The following is a 14827-nucleotide window of genomic DNA, read 5'->3' as shown; positions in this document are numbered from 1 at the left end:
ATATAGCGAAATACGGTGAAATACAGTGTGACTGTTGAATAAAAAAAGGCTATATTTATGACAATAAAAATCTTTTTCAAATTATATGGTAATTTGTATTAATGGTTCCATGATTCATGCAATACAGCGTGACTGTTGAATAAAAAAAGGCTATATTTATGGCAATAAAAATCTTTTTTAAATTATATGGTAATTTGTATTAATGGTTCCATGATTCATGCAAACCCCATGAGGTTTCATTACAGCTAACGTCTCTCTATCAAAAATCACTCTATTCAAAAGTTTTTTGCTGGTTTTTGTTGCATTCGGTTGTATTTCGTGTTTTTGAAATACACGAAAATACAAAATTTGACAGAGTAAACATAGGCTGTATTTATGGAACATATTATCTTCTTTCATTTTAAATGGTAAGTCAAATTAAATCAACCATGTATCACGCAACGGTTGAAGTTCCATAACAACTCACGTTTCTCTCTCCAAATTGCTCCATTCCAAACTTTTATAAGTACTTCCAAATACAGAAAAATATACACTCGAATACAATGAAATATGGTTGATTGTTTAAGAAATATAAAATTGTAGTATGCGTATATACAATGGAATACAATGAAATGTATCAGAAAGTGTGTCGTAAATTAGAAATACATTGAAATATAGCGAAATATACTGAAACAGTACACTGAAATATACTAAAACAGTACATTGAAATATAGCGAAATATAATGAAATATACAGAAATATACTGAAACACCACAACCACAAACTCTACCGAACCCCCACAATAATTGGAAAACCCCTCCTCCTTCCTCCGCCGTCTTTCTTCCGATCCACCATTCTGCTTCACTCCAAAAAACCTACCGAACCACCACAACAAATTGAAAAAAACCTCCTCCTTCCTCCGCCGCCTTTCTTCGATCCACCACTATCCTCCTTCACTCCAAAAACAATACTAAACCACCACAAAAAACCATTAATACATGAAGTATATGGAGTTCAGATCTGAAGAGCTAGAACCTTAAAGTTTTTTTCGAGTTTGGAGATGGAGATGATAGTAATAGTGATGGTGGTGGCGGCGGCTCCGGTGAAACCCACTGCTTCCTCTTTTTCTACAATTAAAATACTTCTAAGATTCAACAATTTTGTTGTATAAATCTGATATATTATATGCGTCTGAGTTCAAATCTGAAGAACTAGAAGCTTAAGCTTTTTTTCGAGTTTGGAGATGAAGATGGTAGTATAGTGGTGGTGGTGTTGACAGCGGCGTGGGTGGTGTAGATAGAGAAAGGAGGGAGGGGTACGTGAGGAGAAGGAGAAGAGAGGCTGGAGATAGAGAAAGAGAGGGAGAGAGGCGTACGTGAGGGAAAGGGGAGAGAGGAGAGAGAATTTTTTTTAGGGTTTGAAGAAGATGATAAATCTTAAATGTGTAGTGAGGGAGAATAGAGAGGTACATGAATTTCAAAAGTTACTGGATCAGTTATGAAATGTAATTTAAAAAAAATAAAGCTACAAAAATTAAATAAAAAATAAGATAGTTATTATTCATAAATAAATTTTAGAGATAGTTATGGCAGGTAAATTTTCCTAGTTTTTTTTCTTTTCCTTCAACCGCTCCATGGACCATAGGTGCCCTGAGTTACGAATCAAGAATTGGAAGGCTCTTGGCATTATGGCCCATAGAATCTCATCGTCAGCCCAAATGGTTGACAAGTCCACATAAGATATTTATAGTCATTTTCTTATATTTACATTATACTTAAGCCCGTTTGGACATGGTTTGAAACTTATAGTTTCAAACCATGTTTAGACATGCAATTTGAATATTTTAAGTTATATTTTCTCTTATAAACATAAAAACCCCACAAAGTGTGAAAACCATCAAAACATTCTCAATTCTTATACAATCTTACCAAATGAGCAAATCATAGTTTATAACAAAATTAGTACACCACTAGAAGGCTCTTCTAAAAAATGCAACATTAATTAATCAAACTTTAGTTCAATAAAAACGAAAATTTAACATGAATAGTAATGTAACTACTCTTTAATATAATCCTCCCACATAAATTAAAGGACGGTAGACATAACTAAAGGTTGGTGAAAGTTAATGAGATTGGTAAATGATTGATGAGGGTTAATTATTAAAAATATTTATCAACTAATGGGTCTTTTTTTACAAAATATAAACTTATAGGTTAAATTTTATATTTAAAAAAGTTGAAACCATGGTTTCAAACCATGAGTGAAAACGCATGTCCAAACGCTGATTTGAAAACGCATGGCCAAACGCCTACTTAGTTATAGAAAATTCTTCTTCCTGTTTTTATCCCCTCCTCGGGGTCGCCTACGGTCCTTCCTTGGGTTTTAAATAGAGACTCCCTCCGTCCCACAATAAGTGTCACCTTAGCCAAAGTTTTTTGTCCCATAATAAGTGTCATCTTAGGAAATCAATGCATATATTGACAAGTTTTTTCCAACTTTGCCCTTAGACAAAAACTGATGAATTTATGTATTCAAGACAAAAAGCACATAGAAACTTGTTATTATTGGAGTCCCAATGTCAAAAGGCTTACTTTTCATGTCTAATCAAAAGGGAAAAGTAATTTATTTTTATTATACAGGGGTAGTTTAGTAAAATTTACATTGCATGATTGATTTCTTAATATGCGTGCTTTTTGCGAAGGTGACACTTATTATGAGACGGAGAGAGTATATGTTTTGTCTTAAAATTTATTCTTCGTGTTCTTTTCCTTTTATAAGGAAAAATATCTAAGGTTCTATTTTTAGAAAAACATTTTGATTTAACATTGCCATCTAAAGGTATAACATAGGTGTCACTTGAAACGAAGACAAAATGCAAAACATCCAATTAAGCTATTTGGATCTAACAATAATCATGTCGCCTATTTACACGATGATCTCTTGATTTTAAATTGTTCTTTTTGGGACTCAGAATTTTATAAAGCATGTGAACTAAAAACTTTAATAATATTTTACTAAGACTGATGTCCTACAGTCCTAGTAGTACCGAGTACGTGGAAGACATTTCTAACGTTCATCATCCAAGTACAATATAGAGTCATTGCCTATACCAAGCACGCCCAAACAAAATTCTAAGGGCACAACATATGTCCACCAACAACAACGAACAATAATAATCACATAAAACACAATTCAAACTAACTAGTAAATAAAATAATCATAAAAGTTCAAAATCTTAAAACAGTTAAAGACACATGTTCGTCCTTTAATTCCTCCAAATCTAAGTGTTGTTACTGCTACTACTAGCACTAGTACTAGAAGCAGAGGAGAAACAGGAAGAAGATGGCAGATTATTCTCCTCTTCCTCCTCCTCTTCTTGCCATCCTTCTTGTTCTTCTTTTCGACAAGTGCATATTCGATCGTCCACGAGTCTATCTCGTTAACGATGTCCTCCATTGTTCTCCCCGTGAACGATTTAGCTAGTGCCTGGAATGAAGATCTCGCTGAATATGGGTTAGTACTGAAAATTAAATAATTGGACGAGCCCCACTTTTCTAAAAAGAGATACAAGCAGTATGATAGCTACTTCATCATCCTTTGGATAAATGGTATAATTATAAAAGAAACTTGAGGCGGGGAAATCATACAACAAATAGATGAATTAGATTATTAAGCTCGAAGATTGTTTGACAATCCAACAGAAAAGTGACAAGTGGAGTTAGAAATATATGAATTTGACAAATTGAAGTATATAGCAGCTAAGGGTGTATATGGACCGGGTTGGTTCGGAATTTTCATATATCAAATCAAATCAATTGTGTCAGATTTTAAAATTTATAGACCAAACCATTATAAGTCGAAATTTTCAACCCGGGGGTTTTCAGATTTTTTGATTTTTTCGAGGTTTTTTTTTCTGAATAGCCTTCATATAAAGCATATAACTTTTACTTCAAATAGTGTTTTAGTTGTAATTATATACAACTATATATGTATGACAAAAACTATGAAAAAAATTAAGAAATATTTATAAGTCGCATTACAAATAAATATTTTTATGGATAAAATATTTTTAAATATTGTATATATGTATTGTCGGATTAGTTTGGTTTGATTTGATTTTTTTTTATTTAAAGCTAAACTAAACCAAACTAATTATAGTATTTTTTTTTTAATACCAAACCAAGTCAAACTAAATCGCTAGTCGTATTTTTTTCTCGACTTGGTGCCGTTTGTCGGTTTTTTTTGTACAACCCTAATAATACCAGCTAACTGCATATTATACTAAGGTGTTTAATAATAATAGGGATGTTCCAGTAGCTCAGATATCATGGGCGCCTCAATGAAGAGGCTAGTAAATCCTTTGCTCTAGGCTCCAAAGCTTTAGCGGCCTAAAAATTTTAATAGTGAATTTTATGATTTTAAAGATGATACAAATAAGGGAAAAAAATACAAAATCTTTTAACATCTGAAATAGTTTAGAACTTTATATTAACAATCCAAACTTTTATATATGTTCGTAAATAAAGTTTTGTTTTTCAACAAGATTCAAAATAATGTATTGCTAACACATGAATGTTAATTTGAATTAACCCTTATTAATATATAAATAATAATATTACTACCTGATGTTGTTGTGAACTTAAAGACTTTATGTCTTGTAAAAGTAAAAATAAAAGAAAAAAAAGAATTTGCATTATAAAGTCAAAAAAAGTAAGTAATAAACTAATAGAAAATCTGAAACCTAAGCTAAATACAAGAAAAGATAAAAAGAAATGTGTCCGTCCCCCATATATTTGATATCTTCTTCTATAATAAAACTAATAATCTCAACCCCGTTAGTCATCCCATCAATAACTCATCGATCAAAAGAATGAGCAAATTCACAGCCCAATCAATTCTCAAAAAATATAAATTTGTTATACAAGACACAAAGTAAAGAAAATATGCAAGTTTATGTTTAGATTCATTTTTAACCACCTCCTAATACTAGAAGAATCATAGTCTGTGCGGGCCCATTGTTAAGACCTCTCAGTGGAGCCAAACTAAGTATATTTTCTTAGGGATAACTCCTACTAATATCCCTAGCACCTCACCAGGGGAAGTACTACCAGGTGAGTATAATTACTATAGAATCCAAGCAACATGTCAAAGATATGAGCATTGTTTGGCTCGAGGTGGATTGTATATGGAGACTTATCATCAAGTAGAGGGGGATACGAGAGAAGTCCAGCTCTTCCCTAAGTCGAAAGAGTGTGCGATTAGTAATCGGAAGTGTAAGACATAAATTATCCCGAAAAAACAGAAAATACTTTGAATAAAAGAGTTAATTGACAAAGTAGTTATACAATTCACAACTATCAGTATTGTATTCAAACTAAATATTAACAACAAAAAACCTCGCAAATTTAATTATATTCATTGAATGAGATCTAGTCACTTAGCATTTAATAAGGATAAATATGAAAAGATTAAATTAAATTTTCTTGATTATGTAAATGAACACTTATTTTGAACAAAATTAAGTGAACACTTATTATGAACCGTATGGAGTATTTCCTAAGATCCCGAGTTCGAGAATTGAGGTGGGAAACTCACAATGAGTTTGATTTTGAGTTAGTTTCTAGGAAACACAATTGGTGAACCATACATAGTATCTTATCGTCAGTCCACAACTCCACATGTTTGACAAGTACGCCCAATATACTTGATTGAAATTTTTTTAAAAAATGAAATTTTAATATTTACATTAAACTTATAAATGTAATATATATATATATATATATATATATATATATATATATATATATATATATATATATATATATATATATATATATATATGTATGTATTTATCACTTAATCATGATTAAGTAATATGTATTTTATTTAATGTTTTATTAAGATTAAATTGTTTGATTTGGCGATAATGATTAATGAGTACAAGTCTATTCTTTTTACCTTTTTACTTATGAAATGGTTTTCTTTTTCAAAATAATAATAATAATAATAATAATAATAATAATTAAACTACTTCTTCCAGAAATGAAAACAACAAATGTTCCAAATACTTCTAATTTTGAGAAGTTGATCACTTATATTACTTGTGTAATTTATGTTTATGTAGAAGTAAAATTTTAAAAATATCAAAAATCAAATATTTGAAGTGAATCTGAATGAAGTAATACATAGTGCTATATAGGGATGACAAATGAATAGATTGAATCAAATTTAGACGGGTCAAAATCAGTTATGTCAATAGGCGGGTCAGGACCCAATCGTCCAAAATTTGTGTGGGTCAAAACTGGTTGGGTTTAAGACGGATCAAATATGAGATATAATTCAATCTGTCTAAAATTTGCTTAGGTCAAAACGGATTGAACTAAAACCCACCCCGTGCAATTATTATTCAAATCAAAGCAAGACCGTAGCAAGTTACAATTGCTCAATATCTATCATGGTTCATGGACATTGGCTACGATCATTTTATTTATTAAAATTGTATTTTGTTGCATAACAATATAATATTAAAATGATTTTGTTAGTTTAATTAGCATAGGCTTAATGTGTGATAATAAATTTTAACTACTATTAGGTATCTTCTTTTTTATGGATCAAACATGCTTGAGTGGTATAAGGCGTAATATTATAAATCACAACAGATGTTAGTATTATGAAGTCAAACTTAAACGATGTTAGTATTATGAAGTCAAACTTAAACTAATGTCTCTTGAAATTATATCTTTACTAGTGTACATTGTTAGAGATAGTTCTCTTACAAATACAAAAGTCATAGATTTAATCCGCACATTAATCTAAAATATGCTCCCATTTTATTTTATGTGAAGGTATTACTGTTTGGAACTCAAATGATTTTTTTCTACTACAATTTTCTCGATTGTTTTTAAATATTGTGAATTATTAGTTATGTTCACTTATATTACTTTTAGTATAGTTTTAATATGTAAATTTTGATTTAACAATTTTAAATAATCTATACCCGAATTGATAGTTAAAATTAAATGTTTTAACACCGAACCCTGCACATAAGTAATAATTTCTTCCAAGAAAATAGGATTTTACAATATAAATGCACAAAATATAGAACTAACATGCTAAAAAGCATAAAAATTGAATATATATAGAAAAGTAAGAGAGAAATATGGAGAGAAGAAAAAGTGGAATAAGAATATAACACGGATTAATCATCCTCAAACCTTTCCCTTAAGAACATCGGCGGATACAAAAACAAAAACTAATCAATATTCCACGGGCCACAAGAGTTGCAATGTAAAAATGAAGAATAACTGGTACCAACAGTAGCTTATCCTAAAACATATGGGAGAAATATTGGAAATCTCATCAGAATTAATTTTTTTTTTTAAAACAGACGTGCTATTTTTTCATAAGACAATTAATTCCACAGAGATTCTCTCAAAGGCCACTCATATAAAAGACATGTGCCATTCATTTTTACTCTTTAATGAAAAAACTTAATTAAATATCTCGAAATTTACTACTCCACACATTCCTATTCTTTATTATAAGATAACTAAAAGCCTCAATATTTACTGCTGCAAGCCAGCAATTTTCATATTATTGAAGAATACTCATATGCATCTCTCTTTTAATCCTTCTGTTAAACTTATTGTGAGCCGAGAGGGGGAACAGAGCTATTTGAGTTTCGTGAAGTATCTCCTAATTAAATCCTAATTGCTTCCTCAGGTTGTTCATATTATCATTTTGCCTTCCTTTTTTTTTTTTTTGGTATACTATGTAGTGTTTATTTTGGTTGCAGTTGACAAATTTGGCTGCAATACACCATACTAGGCTATTAGTCTGTCTTGAAGAAGTATTGAATTAAATACAATTTATGAGTTTTAGTGTCAAATTTTATGATTGCAATTAATTTAAAAATCTAATTAAATTAAGAAAAATAATCCATACCCAATAAGTAACTCTTACTACTATTTAATATGTGATGAACATTATGAGTACTGTTTATTATATTTTATAGGATAAATATAAAATAAGTCTTAATTACAGTGATCTTCTTGTCAAGTATTATCGTGTTAGTGTTCATATTGAAGAGTCAAGTGTTCATACTTGGATAAAAAGCCTCCATATTGTTAAATCAACTTGGTCTATTTTCTATTTCGTAAGGTTAATTTTTGCCTTTGAATAGTGTTTACTCAAAATGTTCTTCCAAATTAATTTTACTCATGATTAGTTGGATCTACTAAAGAGGAACAACTCTTCTCAAAGTTTTCTTGGGCATGGACTTATATTTCATTGCTTTTCTAAATAATTTCGTATGAATTATTTCTTATATCTTTATTACGGGTCAAACTGTTTCTATTGCATATTCTGTATATATTCAAGATAACTATTAATAAATCTTAAGTGTTAACATGACCCTCAAGGATCGGATGACATCATGAAATCATATCCGGCTTTTCAAATTGAGATTCAATAAAAGATAATAATGAAGTGTGTAATTTCTCTCAAAGACATTATTGCTATAGAAAAAAATTATAGTTTCAACCAAGAAAAAATGAAGCTTTAATTTGTAAAGTTCAACAACAATTCTTTGGTTTGGTTTTTCGGTTTTGGTTTTTTGAAAGTGGACATCGAACACCGCACCGAGTCAGTTCGATTCGGTTCAATTTTTTGAAGTTCGGTTCGGTTCAGTTTCGATTTTTTTTAGCATGGGCCTAAAATGGGCTAATTTCTGCTTATAAAATTAGGGGTGGGCGTTTTATCAGTTAATAATTGTTTTATGGAGTAGGGTCAATTTAATTTGGTGGATCTGCGCAAACTGCAGAGTACTGATTATTGAATGCTTATTGATTGTTTCAAAATGAGATGCTTCATTTATATGACGAAGTCCTATAGATAAGTAAACATCATCACTAAAATATTGTTGTGACGACCCACCTCTGGGGACCCACTACTCAGGTATTGTCTCTGCCAGGGTACTGCCAGTCCGCACAGGGGCTTGCCCCATTATCCCTCTTCATGCTGCAGCGCTACGGGGTATCGAACCCGGAACCTCTGGCTCCTTTACATTCCCCAAACCCATTATCCCTCTTCACGCTGCAGTGCTACGGGGTAAAGGAGCCAGAGGTTCCGGGTTCGATACCCCGTAGCGCTGCAGCGTGAAGAGGGATAATGGGTTTGGGGAATGTAAAGGAGCCAGAGGTTCCGGGTTCGATACCCCGTAGCACTGCAGCGTGAAGAGGGATAATGGGTTTGGGGAATGTAAAGGAGCCAGAGGTTCCGGGTTCGATACCCCGTAGCGCTGCAGCGTGAAGAGGGATAATGGGGCAAGCCCCTGTGCGGACTGGCTGTACCCTGGCATAGACAATACCTTGAGTAGTGGGTCCCAAAGGGGGTCGTCACAATTGTTTTGTTACCTAACTTAAAATACATAAAAGGACACAGAAGTTGATATCATACAGAAAATAATATTAAGCAGCTAAGAAGCAACAAGAAAATAGATCATGAACAGAGCCTATCAAAGGCCAACATGAAGAACAATTATCAAAGGTTCTGAAATTCTGATATACATAAACCAAACAACTGAAGACGCACCAATATTTGTTATATTCGGGATAGATTTCACATTTAAGAATGAATATTGGAAAATTTGAACTCGTGATATAATCTTTTGTGTTATGGATGTCAAGCTGATCATTAAACTGAGGATAGAGGAGAGGAACTGAGAAAATGAAGTTAGGGCTTAGGTTAAGTGAATGAAATTAGGGTGGGTCTATACTCTATAGGGATGAGCTTGGATACATTAATTTGGGCCTGAGAGAGTGGACTGAGTGTTGTAAAAAATAAATAAATTGTATTCATTTAGTAAATCTTTAAAAAAAAAAAAAAGTAGTAATCTTCGGTTAAACCGAAATACCGAAGACCGTTGACTCGGAACCGAACACCCAACCGAAACACCGAATTTGTTATTAAAAAAAACCAAAACCGAACCGAAACACCGAAAAACCGAATTAATTCGGTTCGGTCCGATTTTTTGATTTTCGGTGTTTATGCCCAGCCCTAGTTTTGAAGGTCTCCAGCAAGCAATGTTTGGTCACTTTATTTCGTGTTGTTAATGTTTCAATTTCACCATCCATTTTCTCTAACCACAACTTAGTTATAATTCTTTTTCTCAGGCCCTATGCTATTTGCCTAAAAATTATTTACTACTTCTCTCTACAAGAGTTTGATTTCCTCCTTTGTCAATCGCCTCACAATAATTCACTTAATCATCATCATCACTACAAGTACTTTTATATATGTACTGTCTATAATATGATCTCAATTTTGGGGAACATATTTTGAAAGCCATTTAAAATGTGATTATTGCAAAAATACAAATAAAAAATGATTATTGCAAAGTGCTCTCCACCGATACAAAGATCAATGTACTACAAAAATTATAAAGAGGAAACGACTGCTTCAATCGGCAATATTCACAATAAACACAAATGTGGGATGTAGTGGACTGGGATTCCAGTTCAAGACGTTGTTAGCATTTGTTATGTTTAAAACATATTTGTGAAATTCAATAAGAAAAGAGTGATCAAATCTTACATGTCAAAGAAAGTTGCAAAAGATAACTTCCATTAATTAGGTCCCGTCCTATTATAACCCAACCTGTCTTCCCCTCCGTCAGGTCCCGTCCAGTTGTTCCCTTCTTTTTTACAAACACCACATTGATACTCATCAAATCAAGAGGTGTTAGTCGACAAATAATTTGTTGGAGTAAAAGACATTGAAGCAAGAATATCTATTAGATGATTTCATTTTCAACCTTGAGATGAAGAGATTTGCTAAATTCCAAAGGCTGTTAAACCTTTCTAACTTACTCTTTTCCAATAAGGAAGAAAACCAATCATATGCATAATGATCCATGAAAATATGGGTCTGATTTAAAAACAAATCATGAATAATTGTAATAATGGTTTATTAATATTATAAACAGTTGTAGTAACTATTAGTATAGAGCAAAAACGTGTAGACATTTGTGGACTATTAGTAATGGTGGTAACCTTCGACGGTGACTTTTAAATTCTGTAATCAACTGTTTCTTTATTAAGAATGGATTGTTTTGTTTTTCCTAAAAAATAATTAAATGAAAAGAATGAGTTGAAAAATGCAAAAAAATGAGAAAAAAGATAAATAGGAACGATAGCCATAAAGAGGTGCAATATTACCTTATTTATGTTTAGCTTTATTATATATATAGATTTTATCTTGTGGATGTCAAATAATTAATCGATTATTCAACCTAATTCAGGCATACTAATGCTAATTGTAGAATTTCGGAGCGATATATTTTTTAGTGCATTAAATTTTTATAATTAATTTAATATTTTGTACTTTTTTTTATATAATATACAAATGGAGTTGATCATTTTAATTTTCATGTTAGTCAATTTGCATCAAAGTAAGATGGTTAAGTAAAATATAACAAAGGGAGTGTTAGAAACTGAAAATAGAGATGGTGGTTCGATTTTTTGTCCCAAAAGAAAAAGGGAGTTAAAAGAAAGAGAAAGAGAGAAATAGGGAAAGCGTTAGTGTGGACTTGATATCCTCATATGGTGCATGCGACACGTAAGCAGCAACGTTAAAAAGGAAAAAGAAAAACAGAAGAACAAAAGAAGAAAGGAAAAGGTACAAAACGACAAAGGAAAAAAGAAGAAGAAATGCTGGAACCATTGTCGCATGCGGGACAAAACAAGTGGGTCGAATGGGATTAAACCAAAAATAAAAGGGCTTACTTTACTACTCCCTGCATATACATATCAAGTAGGGGTACATGGACTGAATTGATTTGAATTTTTTAAATATCAAACCAAATTAATTGCGTCGGGTTTTTAAATTTATACACCAAATCAAATCAATAAAATCTGAATTTTCTTGGGTTACTCGGTTTTTCGGTTTTTTTCTTCTTTCCGGAATAGTCTTGACACAAAACATATAACTTTTACTTCAAATATTCTTTAGTCCTAATAAGATACAACTATATAATGAAGGTTTTTCATAAGAAAATAAACAAAATGTGAGAAAAGTGATGTCATTGTATTAAAATATTCAACAAAAGATAATAAAATCGATTGATATAAATATTGCTGATTAATAAGCCATAAGAAAATGATCATAATCTAAAAATACTAAGCGTATTGAACTCGTTTATTCCACTCGCTCAGTCATGCTAAAATAAGTTCGGCTAATAAGTATTAATTACATGACAAGAAAAAAAACTTAAGTTATGTATTTTCACTCTCTAAACCAATTATGCAAAACTAAATAATAGATATCCAACATTATTGTCATTCCTAGTGGTAAATTGAATTTCTTTTGTTAGTATTAGTGTTGAGTTGGTTTTGGTTTGGACTTTATATGAGTTACTGATATCCATAGAATATAAAATTTATTGACATTCAAAATTCTAAGTTCAAGCTTGAATAATATGTAATAGATAAAAAAAACTACGAAAAAATTTAAGAAATATTTATAAATTACATTATAAATAAATATTTTTATGTATAAAATATTTTAAAAATTGAATACATGTAATGTCGGGTTGGTTTGGTTCGGTTTGACTTTTTTTAGCTAAAACCAAACTAAATCAATTATGGTCGGTTTTTTTTTTCAACACCAAACCACTAGTCGGTTTTTTTTCGGTTTGATTCAATTTATCGGTTTGGTGCGGTTTGTCAGTTTACTTTATACACCCCTAAATTATCAAGTAAGTGGTGCTTTAAGCTTTCACACACCCCTTAAGATGTATACTCACTCTCGCTTATTTATGTGGTGGTAAATTTGAAAAAAAATAATTATTACCTGGAAGCACTAATTTTCGTCCCAACAACCCTGAACCTCTATCCCATCGGGTTTAAGATTTGAAGTTTATGAACGCTGAGATAAAGACATAAAAATCCGAAAGAATATATAGAATTAGAATCCGTGTTTTAGCATTTAACCCCCCTTTATGTTATGGAGTTCCTTCTTCAAAAAATTATTACAATGACCTCAAAATAATAGATATAATAAATAGGTTCATGATTGAATTCACGTAAACTCATATCTTATAAGTTAGCTCAGTCCACCTCTAATCTCACCGATGACCCGAGGAGAGCGGGTACACTCGAACGAATGAAAATATGGAAAATATAGTATTATTTTTAGTTGAAAATGATCATTTTATGATTCATCTTTCAGAATTAGGTTAGATATATACGTTGGTTGTGTATATAATCACACAAGGAGAAGGTGTAGGACAATGTATGACGACAATGGTTTGATACGTAATTTTGTGGTATTGAAGGTGATAACAAAGTTCAAAGTTGACTGAAGTAATTAAAGTGATATATATAGACTGCAGAGAAGGACGTACGGGAGAATTTAATTTATAAAGGAATTAATATTTTAATACTTAACATAATTTTTGAAGTATTTTATTTATAACTGAAGCAACCAAATACTAAAAAGATTTAATAAATAATTTTTGTCATACAATATCAAGCATAGCTGAGCGAAGCTTGTACACCGTGCCGACCAAAAAACAAAAGGAATAGAGAACACAACTGAAACACATGGTGAATCGTAAATGTAGCTGCTGCTGATATATATTGATGTTGATGTATTCAGGCTACATATTACTCCTAGCAGATTGTTAGCCATAGAAAACGAGAGAGTGTAACGTGTTGATTACAATATTTCACCTGCTGATAGTGATTTTAAATTGAGTTTTAGGTTTTATAATTGACGGGATAAGAAATATTTACATAATTATGCCAGTTATTAGATGTATATATATATATATATATATATATATATATATATATATATATAAAAGTACATGATCTCTTGATCGGTAATTTGATAAAAAGGATAACTTACCCTTTATCACAGGTCAAAATTCACTAATGTTAGTGTGTATAACATCATAAATCCTTATGAAACTAGCCAATGCATAAGTTATCTTCCACCGAATTTTACTGGGAAATAAATTAAGAAGAAGGGATTAGGATAGGGATATATAATTAGAGAAATGGGAAAAGGTAGGAGCGACTAAAGACTGTAATTGGATGATTAGAGAGAGGATCAGATTTGGAAAGCAACTTCAATCACGATTCGTAAAATATTTTACTACTAATTGAGATTATAGATTTAGCAATTATTTAATGACAGATGAAAGCACGAGCATTAGTCACACGTGGCTTACATGCCGTATTATAGATAGCTAGGTTATCACATGCCGACATGTGACTAAATTAATTAAGAGAATGTAGCATCTCTGATCTGAATATGTGATATTCCATGCTGTTATCACTCATAATCACATTTTTATTAGCCGTAGCTAGCATTTACGACAATTGAGATAATAATTAATCATCAGTTTAAGATGACCTATAAAATATATATTAGCATTCACAATAAACCTATTTTACATTTGATGACTTACAAATAAAATAACATCTTTCATATGGTAAAACCAAAACAGATTTGAAATTTTAAATCGCTAAATGGATTTTTTACTATGACATTCACTAGTTCTTTTTGTCAATAACTATATACTACTATGAATTTAATTAGTACTACAAATTACAGTGTATGTTTTCCCGAAATTTTTGCTGACGTTCTAACTCTAGATTTCATACAGAACAAAAAATTATCCCCTTCTATGGTCATGTTTACACCAAGCCACTTGAGTTTAACATGGTTAAGTATAGGGATTGAATACGATAATACATAGTATATTAATAGTTGTAGTTAAGTGATAAAAGACACACACATATATATATATATATTCATTCATTTTCCCTGTACTGATACTTAA

The sequence above is a fragment of the Lycium barbarum genome, chromosome 12, assembly GCF_019175385.1.
Source record: "Lycium barbarum isolate Lr01 chromosome 12, ASM1917538v2, whole genome shotgun sequence".
In the NCBI taxonomy this organism is placed as follows: domain Eukaryota; kingdom Viridiplantae; phylum Streptophyta; class Magnoliopsida; order Solanales; family Solanaceae; genus Lycium; species Lycium barbarum.
The sequence above is the reverse complement of the archived record's forward strand: the minus strand, read 5'-3'. Positions refer to the sequence as shown.